Source organism: Hyperolius riggenbachi, chromosome 1, assembly GCF_040937935.1.
Source record: "Hyperolius riggenbachi isolate aHypRig1 chromosome 1, aHypRig1.pri, whole genome shotgun sequence".
Taxonomy (NCBI): domain Eukaryota; kingdom Metazoa; phylum Chordata; class Amphibia; order Anura; family Hyperoliidae; genus Hyperolius; species Hyperolius riggenbachi.
In genome coordinates, this window is record NC_090646.1 from 438,433,371 (window position 1) to 438,447,626 (window position 14,256).

Consider the following 14,256-nt stretch of genomic DNA (forward strand, 5'->3'; position numbering starts at 1 on the left):
CTGAATCTGGGTCTATGATATATGTGGAGTTGGGGGAGATCGGTCACTTATTCAATTTTAAAACGTTTGCTAGTTGGTCTCAAAGTTTTGGTTAAACGTTATAATTTGTTACTATAATAACTCTTGCCTCCTTAGGTCAGTTCCTTTTGTGAAGATATATTTCCTGTTATATTTTCCTGAAGACTTTGGCCTCAATTCACTAAGCTTAACTCCTGTCTTTAATAACTCTTTTGAGCTGTTTTACAGTTATCACCATGGTGATATAATTGTGATAACTGTAAAACAGCTCAGAAGAGTTATTAAAGACAGGAGTTAAGCTTAGTGAATTGAGGACAAAGTGTACCAGAGACTGACATGATACTAACATGATTCTGAAGTGCTATTATTCGTAGCTTGAATTTGGATTTATTATTCTCTGATTTATAATGCCGAGTGACATTGCTAATATGTATTGTATCAAGATCCTCACTGGTTGTTTTCAATAAAACGAGTTTAAAAAAAAAAAAAAAAAAAAGCCAGGTGATCATCACCTGGGAAGAAACTGCTATCTTGCATAGGGCCCCATTTCATCTTAGTCCTTTTCTGGTTGCTAGGGTTCGGCAATTTGAAATAACAGCATACTGTATTTAACACAGGTTCTACATTACTGCATGGTGGAAAGTGTTACTGAGATAAATCTACAACTTTTGTCAGTGATCTTTATGCCATAAACCACTTATTACCATCTCAACTCCTGCTTGATAGCTGGCAGGAATGAAAGGGATGCTGCATTGAACGTTTAGCTGTGGGTAGCAAATCTCTGGTGACTAGTTCACTTGTAAATAGAGGAGCTTTAAGGGGTATTTACATGAGCACCAGGTTTTTACAAAAAGAATGCCCTGTGGCACTGTGGAATTACCAAGACAATGTGGCTGGGCTGATGTGCATTTCTGCTTCACTGGGAACATTATGAAGGAGGCGGGACTGCAGTACAAGTTACAGAGAGCAGAGCTGTGCTGCTTTCATTCACAGCTTACAGAGTGGCTGTGAAATACATCGCACTGCATGCCTGGAAATCCCTGGTTAGACAAGCAGTGAAATCCAATAATAGAAGCAATAGTACAATTATTTTCAGTGATTCTGGATTCCCATTGCACAGGGGCACTACCTGCTACTCAGATCTGCCTCATGGAGATGCCTTATACCTATGGGACCATTTACATGATGCCTCCTGGAGATTTATCATTCTAGCGGATTGAAGCTTAGGTAAGTGGCTGTTTAATGTGAATCAATGGTGATGGGTGAACTAAGCAAGATTTGACTCCTATGAATGCCATTTTATGTAGAAAGGCTATAATAACCATGTAATAGAGTGATGACTTGTTAAATAGTCTTCATTACAGACTTGCTGATGCTGAAACAACTTTGGAGTGTTGCATACATGTTTCGTTGCAGAAGCAAGTGATGATCTGTACAGCTATGTTCTCATCTCTGTTTCAGAGGGGGGAAAAAAAGTTCAGAAATAGCTAAGTGTATAGCGGTGTAGATGCCAATGTAAATTACTGACTACAACTCTGGTGTGATGGGTATGTTGTAGAATGTACTCACACCGCCACAACCCAGACTATGGTTATCTGCTTTGAATTCACACCAAGTGGCCTCAACAAATGACACTGTTGTAGGGATGTTGCTGCTCTGCATTCTTATGCCAGGTATCTCCTGTGTATGTGGAGTCACATGCAGACCTTCCATTATTATTATTGATTTATAAAGCGTCAACGTATTCCGTGGCATTGCCTCTATGTGAAATAGAGAATGCTGAATGGAAACCAAAAAAATACACAAAAGACCTTGTCATGTTGATACTGTCATTTATTGAATTTTCTTGTTATGGTGAAGCAAAATATTCCAGAAAGCAAAGCAATATTAAAACTAAGAAAGCAGACGGGTTTGACAAGTTGAGTGTCACATAATGACACAGTGTGATATATCGCATCCTCTGCTGTAAGCTGGGCTACTTTCTTTAGCTCAGCTGTATGCTTCTTCCAGTTGTTGAAATAAAGTTGCAAAACAGGTAAATAATGTAGTAATATAGCTAAAAGTTATAGGTATCCAGCGTCACTTGTTTTCAGGACTGGTAGAAAATGGAATGCATACGTATTATTATTATTATTATTTGGTTTTATATAAATATGAATATTCTTTTTATTCTTCATGATTTGCTACTTGTATAGTTTTTTTATTGACAGGATCTTGGCTAAAATTCTTATCCAACTTGTTTTCTACTTATGTATGAACGTTCCTAGAAACCCACTTTAAAAACTTTATATTTTGTTTTCATGCATTAAATATATATTATTTTCTACAAACTGCCCATTGGTCTAATATTATAGAGCTTGATGACAAAGAAGAATGAGACTGACAAATGCTAGTTACCCACTGTTGTTGTTTCAAAATATAATGCCCAATTTAGTGATCAGGGGCACCACTCGGTTTAATAAGCTCTTTCCCAGAGGGCATACTGCCAGTATAATGACTTTGGGCGCAGAAGTTGTGCTGTATAACTATTCTGTCAAGGCAAAAACCTTACATAAGCTAACCCTGATGATGATTAGCACTAGCCTTACTCTATGCCAACCCCTAACCTTCAACTTCCTATTTTTTCCTCCTAACGCTATTTCTAATACTAACCATACTCCCACACCAACCTTCCCAATTATTATTATGCGGCTGCTATCCTTAAAGGGTGTTTCCAGTTGCAGTGAGTTTTTATGTGCAAGTTTTTTAATGCGTTTTTCCACATACCACACACACTTGTATGAGTATAAATGTCTGCATTTTTTCACCGCAGCACAAAAAAAAAAAAAAAAACTAATAAAAAATATATGTATGGTGTTTGGGAAAAAAGGCAGTAGGCTGTCAGATTTTATAACAAGGGCTGTCAGTTGTGATGTGTGTTTGATGTGGAACAATGCAGAATGATACCCTTGTTCTCCAACACTTGCAATGCACTCGCATTTTTGTTCCCAATTTCCGCATGCAATTTTTTTCAGGGAAATACATGGGAATTGGAAACGCATGTGGAAAAGAACAGAGAGATGTCCAGCTTTCTTACCATAGAAAAAGACAATGCAAATGGAGCGTGGGCTAACGCACAAAATCTCTGATTTCCGAGTAGGGTATTGACTTTATTGGCAAGTGCGGCAGAACAGATTTTCTCATATGCGGCAAAATGTCCACTATTCTGTGTGCTCCCTGTCTAATATTAAATCTAGAGATGTTTTAGCACCCGCCTTGTCATTGTGTTGTGTGAGATTGGTGGGTGGGCATCCCACATGATCATGACCCTCTGAGGAAGCACCAATTAATTTTTTTTTCCTGACAAATAGGTTAAATAAATTGTTTCCATGAAAATAGTGAAATAACACAAAACCGATATAAGCTAATAAAGTAAAACATTAACTATTCCATTGATGCCCTTGCCTGCCAAATGGTATATAAAGCACAAACAACAAATAGAACAATGAATATGTGTTGCTTTGTCTTGCTGAAACAGAAATAGATATGTAGTGCTCAGGGGAACTTTCCAAAGACATTTAATATGAATACATAATCCTGTCTGGTCATGACCGGAATATTCTGATGAATAAATATACATAAATGGGTATTTTCTAATACGAACCTCCCAGCAAGTGAAATAGTACCATTACCACCTTCCAGCCCAGGTATCAGCTATCATTTTTTCCCTAAAATAAAGACTGTACTTTCCAAGAATACAGAGTTGCTATGTATAGATGTTGTTACCTAAAGATGATATATTTATTATTTATATATGCTCATTTCCTGGTTAACACAGGAATACATTACAGAAAATTGAGAACTATACGAAAATAGATTTCCATCTACTCCATAGAATAGGATCGCAACCGATGTGTCAGATAACGGTCTTAATTACGATAGTCAACCTTGGCTAGACTGTTCTCTTGTTACTGACTGAAGGGTGTTTGAGCTCAGATAAAAATACATAGGACTGTGACATGTGACATGGATTTCTACATTGATATGAGCAGTAAAGTGGCACATTTGCATTGCTAAGCTTCCAGGTGTGGAACATGTCTCCATAGAGTTTATATGTTTTCATGGACTTTATTTGTGCACTCCTGTTTTTACCCACCTAAACAGAACTATACTGAAAGCTTAAGTGGCTTCCCCCAAAAACTGTCCCTAAACTGAGGCACATTTGGATTGGGCACTAGCACTCAGCTATCACACATTGTCTGCACCCAAGGGATTAATTGGCCACAAGTGCAAGTTTGGCTAGGTGGGTCTAGATTGGGAGTTGTATAGCCAAAGCACTGGTAATATAGATTGCAGTCCTCAGAGCTTGGATTTGTGCTTGGGGTATAGAGGAAAAAAGGTAGGGTTATTGGATTAGGCTAGGTCTGTCTAATAGGGTCAAGTGTACTAAAGAGGAATAATGTTAGAGGATAGGGCAGGAGGAAGTTACCTTTTAATGTTAGAGTTAGAAAGGTAAGGTGAGGCTTCAAGGTGGGGTTAACGTTAGTGGGGCAAGTTAGGGTAAGCGCTAGCAAGGAGCTAATGTTGGGAGAAGGCTAGAGTTAGAAATACGGAAAAGGTCAACAAAAGGAGGGAGTTAGGCTTATCTAACAGGTAGTGGATAATGTCAGATAGGGGGACGGTTAGGGAAAATTTCGATTAAGGATTTAACTTCAGTGGGAGGTTAGGGTTAGTTGTCAGGTAAGGGTTAATGTTGGAGGTTACTGTAAGGTGCCATATAATTTTTTTATTAAACCATTAAGAAGGCCGGTTGTAAAGATAGAGTAAGGATTTCCGCAGGGACAAAAAGAATATTACTCCTAGGCCCATATGCAATTAACTTTTTCACCTGAGTTTTCTCCTAGGAGATACTTTTTCATCTTCTATTTAAAATAACTTTCCAGCCCTTTGCAACTGAAAAAGTACAAAAATGTAGGTGAAAAAGTACTATCAAAATTATTTTGAGTATTTTCTTGCTTGCTGGTGGTTTGTAAGGCATTTTATTGACACGTTTTATAAATATCACCTACTAAAAAACTCAGAAGAAAAAGTGAATTGCATATGGGCCCTAGAGTTAAAAACACACACACACACACACACACACACACACACACACACACGCACACGCACACACACACACAAAACTATGATAGGATTCTAGCAAATTAACACTTATCCAACTTGCCTACAAGCAAGGTTGCTGAGCTTACTTGGTACACAATGTAAAAACTTATAACTAGCATATCAGAAGACATCGACCTTTCATGCTAACTTGCTAAACTACATCAGGCTAGAGGCCTGCATCAGGTCGGGTACCTGCGGGTTTGGGTTTGGGTACCAGTTTTGATTGCAGGTTGCGGGTCAGGTGTGGGTAGCTGGTCTGCAGGTGCGGGTACCAGATTCACCAGAAAGTGGATTGTGGGTCGGGTGCAGGTAGCGGGGCTGCGGGTTCGAGTCTTGAAAAATTAGACCCACGCAGGCCTCTACCTCAGGCCACAGTTCAGACTAATGGCTGCAGCTTTTTATAAAAGTTCAGATCCAGCCAAAGTTTTTTTTTTTTCAGTTTTAAGGAGATTGGAGAAGAGTTATCATATCTACCAGGTTGTCCCTGATGTTCATGTCCCTAACCCTAGAACATTGCAGAGTTTATTAAGAACCGTAAAGTTGCCACATACAAGCAAATAATTATAATTTGTTTTAACTGTTCCCATTATTTAAAAAAACAGTGAGGAAAGATTTTGCAATGGGCAAACATTAACTAAATCATTTTTTAAATGACTACTGTAAAAACAAGCAATTTTATTAATTAAGTTATATTCAGTAATGTTCCTCTTTTATCACGAAGTTGCATTAAACCTGTGGGGGAAAAAGTTAGATTCCTCAGTAGAGGAAAGCCTCTGGATGATCCAGAGGCTTCTTCTATCCTCATCCATCAAACCCCTGCTCTCCAGGACCCTCTTCTTCTTAGTGACCGTGCTCCAGTCTTTGTACAATCACAGTCGCTTTGTGCAGGCACAAGTGTGGCCCATGCCTTCAAGTAGCACAAAGCCGCTTGTACATGGAGGAAAAAGCTGTGCACACTACTGTGCAGGCAAGGCCGTACTTGTGCCTGTACAGTGTGGTTGTGCTCGTACAAGGACAGGAGAGAATCCATGAGAACATATTCAACATTCTAGTTTCTAAAATTTTCTGAGGGTCCCAGAGCTGGAGCAGTGAGGTTGAGGAGGATGGGGGAAACATCTGGACTATTCTTCCCTCTACTCAGGTATCTATCCATTCTTTTTCTCACATGTACACTTTAAAGCACAGGTGTCAAACACAAGGCCCGGGGCTGAATGGGAATTGCCATTTTACGTGGCCCTTGAGAGGTTCCAAGGTCCATCAAAGTAAGCAGCAAAGGAAAGACAGGGCACTGCCTTGCTGTCTAGAGGAGCAAAACGGTGACAGGGTGACTGTTTTGAAACATTGGCCTCAATTCACTAAGCTTTATCAAACTTTATCGAATGTTTGATAATTTACCTCATGAGTAAAATCTGATTTTGAATTTACTAAGGTGCTACAGGTTTACTGAACGTAACACCTTAGTGAATTCAAAATTAGATTTTACTCATGAGGTAAATTATCAAACGTTTGATAAAGTGTTTGATAAAGCTTAGTGAATTGAGGCCACTGTCAGTTTGAGTCGGGGTTCAGCAATAACCGCATGGGGTTCCCTCCTTGGATCCAACTCAATCTCCTACCCAACATCCCCCCTCCCAGTTTAACTAGTAAGACACACACACACAAACACACACAACTCTCCCCTCCCCCCCCCCCCCAAACACACACACACATAGCACAGTATTGCACTGGAGCAGAATAATATTTACTTGCTCCAGCGATGCATTGGTTCTCTTCTGTTCTTCCTGGTACCTGCATGCTCTGTGCTTCCAAACCTCCTTCTCCCAGTGACGTGACATACCGCAGTAGCCAGAGGTATGCAGAATGCAGCATAAAGCGTGTGGCTGTCAGAAAGATCAGAGGAGACGCTAAGCAGCATAGGAGCAGGTAAATATTAAACTGCTACACTGCAGTAGGGGAAGGATCGAGCCCCTCATGGTGGATATACTTAATCCTCTTAGTTTTAGACTGTTCAATAAATGTTATATCTTAATAAACTTAGACTTAGAATATGTTTTAGATAGCAGCAACAACAATGTGGTTTGCTATAACAGTGACATTTTTATATATATACATACTGCATATATGTTTATGTCCTGTGTGGTTACAGTGTTGGTGGAGTGGAAGTGTACAGCATCGACACTTGAGCAACGTACCTCAGGAATCTACTACACCTATGACTAAACAACATTATTTTTAAACCTTTGACATTCCAAAACCAGATAAGAGCTTTATGTTCTTTGACATAAGTAGCAGTATAAAAGTATTATAAATAAAGATGCAATTATTCAGCTCTCCACAATAAAAACAAATGCCATGTTCAGCGGTTAGAACCCTGTGTGGGGGGGACTTGTGCTAAGTACAAGCTCCGACGTTTCCCTGATGAAATGAATGTATTCAGCCTGTCCTTGCCAAAGAATACAATGTGATAACAGCAAAATAACCCTAACCCATCTTCATCAGATAGTCTGTTAAAGCATTTTTTGCCATTAAAGAAACACATTTCATTTTGCAACTTTTACACCCAGTAGCCTCCCTGGGGGTAATGACGACGCTGACTCGTTGTTAAAGAAAACTTGGTACAATGGGTATAGAGGAGTTAGGTTTGTACATGCTGAAAACAGGCCTGGAAACAGTTATAATGGTGTATGTGCACCACCTACTGGCAGTAGGCACATATTGCAGCATTACAGAAAATTCAAACTAATACCATACTGTATATTGTGCAGAGAATGACACTTATTGCCACACTGGTCGGAACTCAGCCGTGACGAACTATAACGACCACCATGGCTAAGAGTTGTGCAGCAGACCAGAATGTGTACAGCAGCCCAATGATGATCCCTAAAGATCTGGCATGTTGGACCTTTAGCTTTGCCTAAGCACGACCCAACGACATTGTTCTTGGCAACTCCCCACCCGCTGGAAGCCGCTAAGTCAGATGCGCTTATCGTCACTTCGCCCCCCGCGCAATGCAACAGAGGGGTCGTCAGCCAAAGGCGACAGTGCACTGACAACACTGTGTGTCATCAGCCTTTGCACATGACGCTTCTTTTGCTATACATGGTGGAGAAACGATGAGCGTGTGTAATGGAGAAGTTTCTGGTGGTGGGAGCAGCAAGAACAATGCTATTGTGCTGTGCTCTGGCATTGCTAAAAATCTAACACGCCGGATCTTCATGTGCGCCTGACGTAGTCACGATAAAAAAGTTCCAATTTTAATTTAATTTTTTTTTACATGATTTTGTTTTGAAACTTTGATTATACTCGAAATGGATATTAGACCCTTGCTTGATGGATTTTAGTAAGTTGCAAAATTAATTGAACCACTTTTTGCACAGAAATCCTGCAGAAATTGAACGCTAGGGAGGTTAAAGCTAATGGGAAGCGGTAAAAAAAAAATCCCATTCAAGGTCCACTCGTTCCAGCGCTGGCTCCTCCATTTGAATCCCAGCAGGAGGCTTCAGAAGTCTTCGAGAGCACTCACGCTCTGTACTGTGCATGTGAGAGAGTGCGCTAGTATGGAGCGCCGTCGTCGGGAGCACTCGGGCTCCCAAAGACTTCCGAAAGCCTCCTGTGGCAGCAGAGAGCAGGATTCGACTGATTGGTCGAATACGGCTACCGGGGATCCAGCGATGAAATGAAGGATCTGTGAGAGGAGCAGGAAGGCATTATAGGACCCAGAGCCTTCCCTCTCCTTAGGTAATTATCTATATGTTTGTTTTTTTCTGCTTCCCATTGACTTTAACATATAGTACCCTTATGTTAAGCCTTTTGTATTCTTACTAAATGTAATTTGACTTGATATACTGTAGATAGTGCAGGCACCTGTAGTGGCACCATAATGCTTTCAGCAGTCACTCAAGCTGCCCTGAAGTTGTTGAAATTTGAGCGTGTTCTTAGCCGCAAATGTTGACTCTCATAAAAGTTTTGTTTTCCTTTGACCCGCTTTCAGAAGGTTTACTGTTGGTCACTTATGCCACATATTTTAGTGGTGGGCCTAAAGTAAAGAGCAAAAGGCTGCTCAATGCAGGCTGGAGATAAGTGCCACATTTGCAGGGAAAAGCAATAATAGCTTATCTGTGTGTCTATGGGGTTGATTCACTAATATGCAGAAAGTGCAGAGAGATTTTTTCCCCTGCTTACACCAAGCATGTAGCATGCATTGCGCACATAGCACAACCTAGATAACACATGTGTTGCTAGCATACCATGCATTATGCTACTTGAACACAGCAACTGTGATGAGGCAGGAACACCTAAGCAGATTTCATGCTGGTGCATTCATTGCATGTGGAGCATCTTTGTCCTGAATATTCTATGTGAAAGTTTGTCTGTAAGCTTATTAATTTGCAGGAAAGTTTCTAGGCTAAATTGCACCCAGGGCGAGGGTGTAAAAATTGCGCTCCACCCCCATGGACTGGCAAACCCTTACTCTTTAGGGACAGTCACACAGCCACAGGTCACAAGTAGGTCTGCCTACTTACTAGTGACCAGCCGCTCATCCAGGAGGAAGCAGGGACACACAGGCAAAGAGAGCCCTGGCAAGCCGACTCCTCCATGGACTGACAGCCTGCAGTAACGCTACAGGACATCAGGTGTCATCACATGGTGGTGGCATGATTACTTGATGTTGGACGCAGGCAGCCGTAGGACGCCCAGGGGGAGTCAAGGAAGGTGATTGCACTGGTGTTCTTCTTTCTTCTTCTATTCGGCTGCACTGCGCATCACCGGCTCCCTAGCACCTAGCGGTTATATCCTTCTGCCTGCGCCCCTCTTCTTCTACTTGCTGGTCTGCACTCAGGACGGTCGCCCTGCTTGTATGGCCCAATAAACGTCCCTGTTAATTTGTACCATTTAAGTAGCATAAACAAAGTTTGCTTTCTTTAGTGTACTCATCGACATGATAACAACAAAGCCCCATTCGCAGGTAAAATAATCATCATAATAATTATCTGACAAGCTGTAGAAACATATTGATGTGCAGAGGACTATATTAACATCTCATAACATTAGTGTCACCGTCCTCACATCTTGTTGTTGCTGGGCTCAAGAGCTTCTTGTATTCACCTGGTTACTATAAGCTGTGAGATTTTACACTGGAGTACCAATGGAGCACCCTATACCCAGTGGCCTAGCAATAAGTAAAACAGAGGCTGCCACTGCACTAGGACCCCCAGATTAGGGAGGAATGCAAGGGGCCCTCCTTCCTTTACTCCCTCTATTAGCTCTTTATTAGTATTATGCGTATATGATCATCTTCATGTGTGCTATGAATAGTGGTAATTACTAACAAACGGTTCCCCTCTCCTAGCTACACCTCTCTGGCACTATGATTCCTCTATGCAGGTTTTGGATTTCCATATTAATATATCATGAATGTATCTGGGGCCTTTAGTTACTTTCAGAGAAAGATTAAGATGCAATGGGGCCCTAGGCAAGGTGACTAGTGGGCCCCTTGACACCCACTAGGCCCCAGGCACCTACCTAGGTTGCCTGGTGAATGATCCTGCTCTGTCTCCATGGCTACACCATTGCCTATAGTTTATTATTTTTTAGTGCTAAAGGAAATGCAGAGAGTTGAATAGAAAATGTTTTAGTGGAATGAAGCAGAATTACAACATTAACATCATATACTCATTATATACTGGGCAACCTCATTCATAGGAACACAGACAGCAACAAAAATGAACTGACTTTCTGGCACTTCATGCAAGACAAGAGAAAAAAGTTTTTGCGTGCATTTCCACATTAACCTCTGACCTGACAATAAGAGAATCAGCTAAAATAATCCAATGTGTTTATTTCCTATTTATTGGAGGTATAAGCTTGCTCAGCCAGTTACTTCAGAGTCCCAGCTAAAATCCATGACTGAGTTAACACTTTTTTTCAGCATAAAGTGACTTCATACATGAATGTGTGGGTTTAGGCAACAGATTAGGCCGGTAAACTGAAATGCAGTCCTCTGAAAGGGTGGCCAGACAGGAATTTGCTCCAGAGGAAATAGTATGAATTCACCAGGGGAATTCAGCATGAAACAGGATAGGTTCCTTGAGAAAACTCTACAAACTATAGGAATCTGTAGGTCATGTTAGGGTTCTCTGTCAACAAACACATTATCTGGAGGGCCTATTAAGGCTGCTGTGCCTGTCTGCACATTGCAAGTCACCAGAAGGCTGCAGGTTGGGCTTTTGTTGTAGAGAGCTGTCCAACTATATGAGGAATCGCTATTATCTGTGACAGACTGCAATGTTTTACGGTATTTGCTATCGCTAACAAATCACTGTCCATAGAAAACAAATAGGACAAGTTTGAGGATGTCACAGTTCAATGCTATCAAAACAGACTGGTTTATATTGAAAATGTGCTTCATTTGACAATGGTATATGTTATTATGTAGTATTAATATAGCACCGACATTTGCACAGCACTTCACAAAGTATATAGTCTTTTTTTAGTAACTGTCCCTCAGTGGGGCTCACAATTTAAAGGGGAGCTCCAGTGAAAATAATGTAATAAAAAAAGTTCTTCATATTTACAATAATTATGTATAAATTTAGTCAGTGTTTTCCCATTGGAAAATCTTCCCTCTCCCTGATTTGCATTCTGACATTTATCACATGGTGACATTTTTACTATTGACAGGTGACGTCAGTGGAAGGAGATACTGCTTGCTTTTTTGGCAGTTGGACCCATCTGTAAAGAGCTGTTATTTCCCACAATGCAATTGTAATGCTGGGGGGGGATCATACTTTCTGACCACCCAGCACAACAAGGCTAAGAGCTGGATAATGGAAGAGGCTACACAGGCTGCCCAAAGCAACTGCAGCTCTGGGCTTCTGGTAAGACGCAATGGCAGCGCAGTGCGATGTTGCACTGCTCTTGCGATAGCAAACATTCAGACAGATACAAGACAGACTGGAGTGAGGTAGCCAATAGCAACCGCAGCAATGGCTATCTCGCAAGAACAGGACTAGGAGGACAGAGACTGACAGCATGAATGCTTGCTAATCTAGTCACTGCCACAGTGGCAGCAAGCATTCACAAAGACAAGAGTGAGGTAAATAATAGCAACTGCATCAATGGCTACCACGCAGGACTATGCTAGCTAAGCACGGGTGATCACGCTAAGCGCAACCTACCGAAATGTGCTAAAAACTGACTAGCTGAACACAGGATATCAACAGTTCGAGTACGTATATATCAGCAGCACTGATATATCACCGTAACACGAATACAAGGAAAATAACAAACGCTGTCTAGAATATGTATATATTGGCGATGAACCAATATATAACATAAGCAAGGACTAGCTAGATCTGGACTGGAGCAATACAGCGAACTAACTAGGCAATACAAACAATACAAATTCTCTGCACTAGAAGAAGTACGTATATACAGTGGCTTGCAAAAGTATTCGGCCCCCTTGAAGTTTTCCACATTTTGTCACATTACTGCCACAAGCATGAATCAATTTTATTGGAATTCCACGTGAAAGACCAACACAAAGTGGTGTACATGTGAGAAGTGGAACGAAAAACATACATGATTCCAAACATTTTTTACAAATCAATAACTGCAAAGTGGGGTGTGCGTAATTATTCAGCCCCCTTTGGTCTGAGTGCAGTCAGTTGCCCATAGACATTGCCTGATGAGTGCTAATGACTAAATAGAGTGCACCTGTGTGTAATCTAATGTCAGTACAAATACAGCTGCTCTGTGACGGCCTCAGAGGCTGTCTAAGAGAATATTGGGAGCAACAACACCATAAAGTCCAAAGAACACACCAGACAGGTCAGGGATAAAGTTATTGAGAAATTTAAAGCAGGCTTAGGCTACAGAGAGATTTCCAAAGCCTTGAACATCCCACGGAGCACTGTTCAAGCGATCATTCAGAAATGGAAGGAGTATGGCACAACTGTAAACCTACCAAGACAAGGCCGGTCACCTAAACTCACAGGCCGAACAAGGAGAGCTCTGATCAGAAATGCAGTCAAGAGGCCCATGGTGACTCTGGACAAGCTGCAGATCTACAGCTCAAGTGGGGGAATCTGTCCATAGGACAACTATTAGTCGTGCTCTGTACAAAGTTGACTCTTATGGAAGAGTGACAAGAAGAAAGCCATTGTTAACAGAAAAGCATACGAAGTCCCATTTGCAGTTTGCCACAAGACATGTGGGGGACACAGCAAACATGTGGAAGAAGGTGCTCTGGTCGGATGATACCAAAATGGAACTTTTGGCCAAAATGCAAAACGCTATGTATGGCAGAAAACTAACACTGCACATCACTCAGAACACACCATCCCCACTGTCAAATATCGTGGTGGCAGCATCATGCTCTGGGGGTGCTTCTCTTCAGCAGGGACAGGGAAGCTGGTCAAAGTTGATGGGAAGATGGATGGAGACAAATACAGGGCAATCTTGGAAGAAAACCTCTTGGAGTCTGCAAAAGACTTGAGACTGGGGCAGAGGTTCACCTTCCAGGAGGACAATGACCCTAAACATAAAGCCAGGGCAACAATGGAATAGTTTAAAACAAAACATATCCATGTTTTAGAATGGCCCAGTCAAAGTCCAGATCTAAATCCAATTGAGAATCTGTGTCAAGATCTGAAAACTGCTGTTCACAAACGCTGTCCATCTAATCTGACTGAGCTGGAGCTGTCTTGCAAAGAAGAATGAGCAAGGATTTCAGTCTCTAGATGTGCAAAGCTGGTAGAGACATACCCTAAAAGACAGGCAGCTGTAATTGCAGCAAAAGGTGGTTCTACAAAATATTGACTCAGGGGGCTGAATAATTACTCACACCCCACTTTGCAGTTATTGATTTGTAAAAAATGTTTGGAATAATGTATGATTTTTGTTCCACTTCTCACGTGTACACCACTTTATATTGGTCTTTTACGTGGCATTCCAATACAATTGATTCATATTTGTGGCAGTAATGTGACAAAATGTGGAAAACTTTTGCAAGACACTGTATGTCCCCGTGGGAAATATATAATCATAGCTCCACAAGATAACTGAACTAGAAAGTAACAAGACAAGGAATATATT

At 41.1% G+C, this 14,256-nt stretch overlaps 1 protein-coding gene across 1 annotated transcript in view; it reads left to right on the forward strand.

The window, feature by feature from the left end:
• The first annotated feature begins 1,021 nt into the window (after positions 1-1,021).
• S1PR3 (sphingosine-1-phosphate receptor 3) overlaps positions 1,022-14,256 on the forward strand; it is a 30,692-nt gene continuing 17,457 nt past the window's right edge. Inside the window, exon 1 of the mRNA XM_068271451.1 lies at positions 1,022-1,245. The gene's annotated coding sequence lies outside the window, so the exon portion shown is untranslated. The remainder of the gene's footprint in view (positions 1,246-14,256) is intronic.